Genomic DNA, 9940 nt, shown 5'->3' on the forward strand with positions numbered 1-9940 from the left:
GATTAATGGCACTTGGAAACCACAATTCATCCCGGGAAAGAAAGTAGATTTACTCAAAACATGCGTGAGAATTAGCACTCGGATCAGCTCCTAGGGCAGAGGAGGGGAAGCTAATAGCAAACAGAGCCCGTCTGTGCACAGGGGGAGAAAATACCCTGCAAAAAACACGGGCTGGAGAAGCTGAGATGGAGCTGGGGGTGGGAGGAGGAGAGTGGCCGCCAGAGCCGGGACCCCCTGGGCTGGAAACCTCAGTCGCTCCTTCCCTTTCTTCGTCTGCCCTGCAGCCAAGATGGTCACGGTGGAGAAGAAGGGAAATCTCCTCCCGTGGGCCTCCCAACACAGCATGGGGAAGGATGAATGTTGCTGGCGGAACCCAAACCGGTCATTCCCAAATGTCCCAGAGGTACCCAGGACCAGGGAGAAGCAGGAGGGGTTTTGCACCAAAACCCAGAGAGTTCCTGCCTGCAAATGCCAAATGCTTTAGAAAAAGCCTGTTTTCAGGCTGGGTGGAACAGTCTCACCCTGTTCTTGCTGATGGGAACCACTGGGATGACTGGGATGGTGCTGGGGTGCACCGCAGCAGCACTGAGTGTCGAGCCATCGCGCTGATACTCCAGTTGTCCCCACAACAGCTGTCGAGGTGCTTCATCCCTGGGGTGCAGGAAACCTCAGAGATGGGCAAAACACAGTTTTCCTCCATGAGGGTGGGAGGGAAGCAGCCGCGGCAGCCCTGGACCAGAGCATGGTTCCACTCGGGTGCAGGAGCAGCAGCATCATCCCCCCATCAGCGGGTCCGGCTGAGCTGCAGGAAAAAGGCAGGGGCTGGCGGGTTAAGAAATGCATGAAGAAGGCTTTCAGGCACGAATCCTGACCTGGATCCAAGCCACCGTGCTCTCCTCTGCCCCGGGGTCCGTGCAAACGCTGGGAGAGCAGTGAGGGAGGGGAAAGGGCCCCCTTGAAAGGAAGCAGGGACCGGTGGCACGGATTTAGCACCCGATTCTGGAGATAAAAACAAGATCTCTGCCTTGATCTCTGCTCTGGATCAAGGCAGCAGCCGGCCCCGTGCAGGTCCCCTCCCGTGAACGGCGTGAAGGAGCTTGGAAAGGGCTCCAGGAGGGTGATTTATTTGTGGGATTCCGGGAAGGGCTGGGGAAGCCTCGGCGAGGTGCTGAAGCCCAGGTCAGGAGTCAGCCCTGTCTCGGTGATATATTTAGAGCGGAATAATGTAAGCGACAGGAGGAGAAAAAAAAAAAGTCTGTGGAGGAGGTGCAGATCCATCCCCTTGGCCAGGGAGTTACTGGATGATCTGAGCCAGGGAACAGATAGTTGGATTTCCCTAGTTTCTCCCTTCAAATAAATCACAACTCCAGAGCCCTTTAAACTCTGCAATATGATCTGTTCCAATAAGGAAGGGAATGAAAGGCTGCGTCTCTCTGGAAGCCTCCAGAGCCATAAATCTACTATGTACAAACACATACCAGATTTCCAAGTGCATTTATTTTATTGTATTGTTTTAACAGAAAAATCAAACTGCAATAAACTCAGTCCCTCATTAGCTGTCTCTGTGTCCAGGCCAAACGCTGCTAACGAATAAAATCAGGACAAAGGAATGTGGCTGTCGGTCAAAAGCCCGACCGGGCGCTGACCCCCCAAAAGGCGCTTCCCCACAAGCCCCACGGAGACAGCGGGATGGGGGGAGCCGAGGAGCCAGCTCCTGCGCTGCCCATCGCTGCAGGTTCACTGGGGTTTGTCACCCCAAATCCAGCATCCCTCTCTGGGACCCAGCACCCCTCTCATGGACCCGATATCCCTCCCATGGATCTGGCATCACTGCCATGGATCCAGCATCCCTGCCTGGCCCACGCCGCAGCAGCTGGAGTTTGGTTTAGGGGTTTCTCGCATTAGTTTGTTGTGGTCCCTGACGTTGTGTGTCCCAAGCGAGATGCTCAAGAGCAGCGTGGAGCACAGGGCACTTTTGGGTGGGGGACACGTGTGTGCTCCCACCCCACCGGGCTCCAGGAGACTGCCCAGCTGCCCACGTGAAGTGGCTTGCAGAAGTATGTCTGAACTCGTTAAGCACCGGGTCAAACAACACCCAAACTGGCAATCGGGGCAGTTTCAGAGTTGTTGGTCATTAATCATCCGCTGACAGTCCTGAAGGGTCCGGCTGCTCGGCCGAGCATGGCTCTCCGGGGGGACGGGAGAGCCTGGGGACGGGGACGTGCCTGGCACCGGTGATGGTGTGGACAGCACAGTCCCCACTGAAGCCGCCCCGAGGGACGCACGCAGAGGGTCCAGGCACAGAGCAGAGCTGTCACGTCCAAAGTGCAGGAGATGCAATGACTTGGTCTGATCCGGGAAAAAACCGAAAATAAACCCTGAGCTGCCCGGGAAGGAAAAAGAAGCCTGTCTGTAGGATTTATGGTGCTGGCGCGGCCGAGCCAGAGAGCCCAGAGCAGCGCCCGCGCCGCGCGGGTCCCGCCTCAGCCCACGGAGAAATTCCTTACTTATTGAATCACATTTGTCATCCCTAAATACATATGCAGGCCCGTGTTTCTGAATCCATAAACATCTTTAACTAACTCCGCTCGGCGAGGCCTCTTTCAGCAGTAATTTATATTTAACTTTTTCCATATGCGGGGCCTGTCGCGTTGGTGTCATTTCCGGGAAAACCAGGGGGGCTCGGGGGGAGCCGGGGGGCGCGGGGGGAGCCGGGGGGAGTGCAGCGTGTCTTGGCCCGCTGGAGCAGCCCGGCTGCTGGCACGGCGCGAGAAATCCACCCGGCAGAGCCAGTGCTCATTAATCATTTGAACTACTAAACTGCCAGCTCCTTTCAAGATCTTTCAAGAAGTGTTTTCACCCAAAATAGAGTTGAAAACGCGCCGGGCCCTACTTTCAGAGTCTCATCCATCTGGCCATTATGGGGAGTGTCAGGCAGCTCTGACAGACAAGGCTGCTCTGTTCGAGGGGCCCCGGCTCCCGCAACCTGTCATATCGCAGGGCTGATTGCATCTGACAGCTCCATTTGTACCTACCCAAGAGATAAAAGGGCCGTTCACGGCAGCGGAGAGAAGGGCACGGGGGAGAGGGATGAGCAGGGGCACCCCGGGGCGGCGGTGGGATGCGGGACGCTGGCAGCATCCCTGGTACCCCGCTCCACCCCATGCTCGCACCGCAGAGGAAATCAGTCCCTCTCCCCAAAAGCCCATCGCTGCACCATGCTGGGATGCAAGCGGAGGGGTGTCAGCATGCAACGTGGGGTGCAACCTGAAGCAACAAAAGGCCGGGAGCCGGAGGGGCTCCTGTGCCCATTGCCCACCCCCAAGCTGTGCTGCGGCTCGGTGCTGAGCTCTCCCCGTGCCCTGGCCCACACGGAGCATCCCCCGCCAAGCCCCTGGAGCCACCGGCCCTGTGCTGGCTCTGCCCTGGCCTCCATCTCCCCCCAAACTCATCTGCAAGCATGCGGGGTGCTGTATGCAAACCCCCAGTGCTCAAGCAGTGTGAGCCAGACCCCAAAAAAGACAGGATAGACCCCAACGCTGCAAGAGCTTCCTCCGTGGCTGCGAGGGCTGCGGACTCTGCCTTGCACCAGGATGCACCAGCAAGTGACCCGACTGCTGGGGCTGGGACTCCTGGAAACCGTCTGCGACAGCCTGGTGCTCCCCTTACGCTGCTCCGTGGGGAGAAACCCCGCCGAGCCCTGCCCCAAGCCTTCTCCTGGCTTTTTGTCCCCGGAGAAGCCGGGCAGGTTCATCTGCCAGCAGCGGATGGGAGCTGGTGTAGGGGCCGCGGGTGCGGGGGGCTGGCGGTGCATGCCGCAGGATTCCCCGGTCGGTGCCACACCGGTGCACGCAAGTCATGAAAGTTTGGGAATTACCAAAATGGCAATCGGGGCAGAGCACATCTCTGCAGCTGGAGGAGCAGGCGAGGCGTGCACCCAGCGAGCCCTTTCTGAGCAGTTGTTCCTAATACAAAATTCAACCAGAGACTAAGAGACGTGCAGAAACCCCAGAAGGAACAAAGGGCTTTTCGGCTCCATTTCCCAGCAGCTGGGGCGGCAAATTCCCCTTCCCAGCCCTGCCACGCAAGGGGTTGTTATCTGGGGCAGGTTAAGCAATAATTTTCTTGCAAACCTCGGGTTGCTCCGTGCCTGTGACAAATCAGCAGCTCCCTGTGAGCCTGGCTCGCGCTTTGCTTCATGTCAGAGACATTTTCCACAGAACATGGCTCTTCCCACCTCGGAGGGAGGACCTGGCCACCATCCCGCTCCAGCCCCGCGGACGTCACCGAGCCTGTGCAGGGAACTGGAACAAAACCCCACGAAGGTAACCATTGCTCCAGCAGAAACAATTAGTCACTTCTACAGGAGGTCTGCCCAGCGGAGCAGGGCTCCCGGTCTCGCCACCGGCTTTGCCACTGAGGGGGTGATGAGCAGCCCCATCCTTACGTGGGCACTCGCCCTGAGCTGGGACGGTGAAAGGGCCGATTTCTCCCCAAATGCTGGTGGTGGAAAAGGGCTCCTGGCACTGCATGGACCTCGGGGGCTGCAGGACCCAGCTTGGCTAGGGGGGAAAGTGGGAGAGGAGCATCGCATTGGCTGGGTCTGGGTGGTAGCGAGAAAACGAGCCAGGAGAGAAAAATGCAGCAAATCTTCTGGGTGCTTCAGTCTCCCCTCTCCTCCCTCCCCAGCAGGAGAGGAGCGCAGGGACAGCAGTGAGGGCTCAGCAAGGAAGATCCAGCACATCTTCAAACGCTTCAGTCCCCCTCTCTCCTCTGTCCTCCACTCTCAGAGCATCACCAACCACCCCTCCTGCAGGAGCTGCTCATGGAGAGGCGGCACCAGTACCCCCAGGCTCCCACCAGTCCCTTTTTCTTCGGAGCGGCAGCATCTCCCTCTCCCTTTGAGGCACTGGTGGCCGGTGGAGATGCATGAGCTGCCGCAGTGGGCACCGGCACCGGTGTGGCCCCGCGTGCCGCCAGGGAGCTGCCCTCTTGCAGATATGAGGGACAAAAAAAAGGCCATTTCAGTTCTCTGCTCCGGTGGGGTGTCTGCAGGCTGGGTTTACAGGCAGTTACAAAGTCCCCCTAAAGCCACCAGATGCCCGGGACGCTGCACATCCTTTGCCTGCCTCTAGGTTTTGCTGGGCTGGGAGGGCTCTGACTCTCGGTGCCAGGAGGGATTGGGACCACAAGGTGTTGGTGGAGGTCACGTTGCATCCTGCACAGCACCGCGGGTGCCACCCAGCTCTGCTCAACCCGTCGAGGTCAGCTCTGCTGGCGCGGCAGCGGCATCTCACTGTCTCTTCTTGCAAAGGTGCCTCCTGCGTGGGTCCATCCTTGCAGAGGTCACATTCCCCCCGTCCCACCTCGTGTACCACGCTGGAAGGTGGGATGAAGTCATGGTAAAGCTGCTCCGGGAGGTTTCCCTAAACGCCATGTTAGAAAACATTACGGTCTGTGGAAATCTGTTTGTTATTGTGAATTGAGCTAAAGGAATATACTCTGTAAACTGAGCTGTCAGCCGAGCGTCTCCCCCAGCGTTCTCCAGCGAGCATTTAGCTGAAACATTTGTGTATACAGAATTACGACTCTTCAGTTATTCATCATGATAATAAACAGAGAGATAACTATTAACCATGCATCACAGTAATGAACAGTATCACTTACATGAGTGCCAGTGTAAATCTGCGCGAGCAGGGCTGCGCTCTGCAGGGAGCGGCTGCAGCCCAGCGCCGGTTTGGGCTCAGCCCGAGGACCGGGGTGTTTTGCAGCCTCCCAGTGGCCCCGCACCTGCGCCGGATTGCCACGCTGAGCCAGCGTGGGTCGGCCGGCTGCGGCACCCGCGATCAGACATCGCAGAAGAAGAGGGGAGCCATGGCCATGGGTCACACTGGGCACTTCCCGTGGGCTAACTGGTGACCAGCCAAAACCGGGTGTCCTGGTACGGTGGGGAAGATGTCGGTGCATCGCTGTCGCAAACTGATGTCGGTGCCGCTGGGAGGATTCGCACCGCACACCGATTTATGGCCGAGGAAGCGACGGCAGCGGCTCTTCAGCTGTCATTCAAAGCCATATGAAAGCCCTCTCCCACTCGCAGCGTTCCTGGTCACCGCTGCGCCCAGGGTGCTTGCCCACGCTTTTCTGGCTTGGGGGGCTCCCTGAGCACCTCGAGGTCTTTGTTCTTCTCCACTCGCCTCCTCCAAGGCCTCTCGTCATCTGTGCTGTCCCGCTGCTCAAACTGGCTGGAGGCAAACCACAGGCCAGGGCAGCGCCGGGCTCCGGCACGGGGCCACGCTCACGGCTTGCAAACCAGGAGCGCAGCTTCGCACCCCGGTGCCCCCAGGCTGCCCCATCCGCTCCACGTCACCGCCGCCGGCTGCTCCCTTCCCGGCTCTGGCACGTAGCCCCGGGCAGCAGGAGCTCTGCCGGCGGCGGTGTTGTCGGCTGCCGGGGCTGTCTCTGAGCGTGGGTCTGTCCCTCCGGGTCTGCTCTCAGCACACGCAGCACGAAGCATCCCCGAAAGCAAAGCCCTGACCTCCGGGCTGAGCGGCCGGGCTGAGCGCGGGGATAGGAGATGTCCACACCACTCCGGCTGGGAGAACGAACACAGAGCCCGTATTCTCCAGGGCTTCCACCAGGGCTCACACGGAAAGAAAAGCTGCTTTATGCAGCCGAGAAACTTCTCATCCACCCACCATCGCTTCTGCTCCGGCCCTTGCCTCTGCATCCTGACCTGACCTCCTCTTGGCGGGCGCGCACCAGCCCTCGAAGACTTTGTGCTCCGGTCTGGTCTCTGAAACGCCTTGTACGTCTGTGGGCAGACACCTCTGCATCACCTAAAAGACACTGGGGATTTGCGTGCAGGAGAGGAAGGAAAACAACAACAAAAATACGGCCTTGCTCTTTCATTCACATATTTATTAGGTGGACAGATCATTTGTGGTCAGATGGGCTTCGGGCTTTACAAACGGGGATATTTATAAGGCACGCAGCACGGCGGAGCTGTTCTGCGTGTGCGTCCAAGTCATTCCTTCCCCAGCACAAGGTATAATGTTGCCTTTGTTCGGCTGCCTCCGACGGCCCGGCACAGCAAAGCGTGCCGTGCCCCTCCACCGCGCACCACGCAGCCCTGCATGCTCGCCGTTTAAATAGCGCACAGTCCCGGCGCGTCCCGGCTCTTTCCACACACACCGTGGCCCCGGCAACTGCCGCAATAAATCAATAGGAAAATAGAGGCTGCCAGTTAGACTAAACAAGTGCATTTGCAAGGATTGCTAACCCTCATTAATCACTCTGACAGTCCTAAAAACACATTTCCCCTTTAATGACTGTATTTGGATAATCAGAGCTTTTTCCTCGCGGCGGCGGGGTGACTGACGGCGGGCGCGATTGCGGCGAGCGCCGGCACCGGGGTCACCGGTGAGTCAAGCGCTGGAGGTCCCCGGCAGCTCGGGGCGAGCTGGAAAAGTTGCTGTTGTGCAATAGGGAAGGGAGCCGCCGGTACAGCCTCAGCCCTCCCTGTCCCTGTGTCCAACACCCACCTGTGTTATCCCAGCCCCTGCCCTCCCACCCCAAAACCACCCCCCACCACCTGGGTTTGAAAGGGCCTTTTTTTTGTCGCTCTGTGTTGCCTTTAGGTGACTTTTGCCTCCCGGAGAGGTTTGAAACCTCGCACATTTTTCTGTATAAATGATGCAACACATTAATGCACAGCACATTATGAAAATGGTAATTCAAACCCATACAACTCTAAATTAAGCCATACATTATCCGACCCACTCAGCCATATATTTTGTAGAAAGACAGGATTGAATCAAATCAAACTGAAACTGTGGAGTGCAGGTTGTTAGACAGAATGATTAATAAAGTGCATCCCAGTGCTCTTATTATAAAATGAATTCTGCAATAACCTGGGCATACATTACATAGGCAGTTATTTAATATATTGGCAACACAATCATTCCCTAGCAGATAAAGCCCCTGAGTGTCAACTGCTGTCAGATGATACTTTGCAGTGTTTACACAGTCCGGCCCCGGTGCTGCAGTCTTTAGGGAGGGGAAAAAATATTCCTCGGGGAACCTTCCGCACAGCAGGACGTATCCGAGCAGCATCCAGCTCCCACCATCGGTGGAGAGAAGGCACACAGGCTCAGTTTTGGAGCTGAGAGCATCCTGGCGCAGGAGGGGTTTTGGGGGGAGAGGGGAGACGGACCTTTGCCGTAAGGGGAGGATGCACCCGGCAGCTTGCCCTGCTCTGGGCGAAGGACTCTAGCAGGACGGCGGGCTGTGCAAGCCCATCGCCTCCTGCCCGGGCTGCTCCGCGGCAGCTACTCACTGGCTGGCACACGGCACGGCCCCGGCAGCCCCGAGACCCAGCGTCGGCCGCACCGGGCTATCGCACCTCATGCACGTCCACGGGCATCGCGGCATCGCCCTCTCGCCCCGTGGCACGAGGCTCTCCAGTGGCACTGGCGGCAGCAGAGGCGCCTGGCTACGGCTGGGGAGAAGCACGGGGGAACAAAATGCCGCGGCAGGGACCCACGACAGGCATGGCATTTTGGCGCTGCAGCTGAGGAGCCGTGATTTACGCCGGTGCGGCGCCTGAGCGAGTCCGGCGCCAAGCAGCATCACCGGTGGGAATGGGGACCACATCCATGGAGCAGCGATGCTCCTGGGGGGCAGCGGGGCCCAGCATGCCTTCAAATGCCACCGCGTAGCTCCGCGGCAGAGGGGACGGTAGCACGGGAGCTGCCCCACCGGTGCTCTGCCCGACGCCCCGCAACGCCCTGCTCCGCGGCGAACGTCGGCTGCAACGCCCAGAGCCAAAGGGTTCAGCATCCCGCTGGAACACAGGGACAGGAGACACCGGCGCGGTTGCAATAGCCCAGGCCTGGCACCCCTTTCCTGCCGCTGCCCGCCGGGCACAGCAAACGGCTGCAGCAAAGCCCCCTCTGCTCCGAACCCAGTCCTGCAAATCCCAGGCCCTCACCCTGCAAACATCCCGCCCCGAAGGAGTGGGACCACCACAGGCAGACCCTGGGCAGAGCCGGACCCGAGCCACGTCCACCGTGGAGCGAGGGGTAGCCACGGACCCGCAAAACCTGCTTCCCCCGAGCCTCCGGGAGCTCGGGGACGGTGCTGCCCACCCCTCCGCCGGCTGAGGGGAGTCCGGCTCCCGGCACCACCAGCCTCTCCCATTTCCAGCAGGAGACCCCGGCCAGGGCCCTCCCTGCCGGCCGCACGCCTACGGCCACGCTTGCAGGAGCGGGCAGAAAAATAAAAAAACCCCTTGGCAAAACAAGTCCCTGTTCTAAGCGCATTATTTTTCAGCTCAAAGGACACAAAGGAATTTAAACACAGGGCATAAGGCAATATAGAGAAGGCAATTAACTGGGATTAATTGCATGACTCACCCAAAATGCAACAGGAGTAAAGCGCTCAACAGCAGGAAAAAGTGATGTGGGGCAATAGGCGCACGTGGGATTTCAAGGGGGAGCTGGGGCACGGCCGGGGGTCCCGCTGCAAAGGTTGGGCTGCTGCTAGAATAAAAGCCTCTTCCTCAGGGTGTGGGGTGGGCAGCAGTACGGCCCCCCCCCCCCCACCTGCTGCTGCCCAGTGGGGCTGGGCAGGCAGCAGCACCCTGCCCAGCCGCCCTCCTGCCTGCCTTTCCCTGCCCGCCGCAGGCTCGGTGCTCGGCGGTGGCAGACACAACCGGGCAGCTGGCAATCCCCGCCGGAGGGATGGGAGCCATGCCCATGGCAGAGCCATTTATCACACCCCCCCCCTACGCGCCCCTCGCACAGACAGCAGAAAAATTAAATGGGGGGGGGGGGGGGGGGGGAGGAGAAGCCTCCGCGCCAGCTCGCAGCTGCCCACACACGTCCGAAGGGGAGCGGGTCCGGGACCCCGTTTATATTACAATTTCCATCCCTAAAACTTC

The sequence above is a fragment of the Aquila chrysaetos genome, chromosome 13 (genome assembly GCF_900496995.4).
Source record: "Aquila chrysaetos chrysaetos chromosome 13, bAquChr1.4, whole genome shotgun sequence".
Taxonomy (NCBI): domain Eukaryota; kingdom Metazoa; phylum Chordata; class Aves; order Accipitriformes; family Accipitridae; genus Aquila; species Aquila chrysaetos.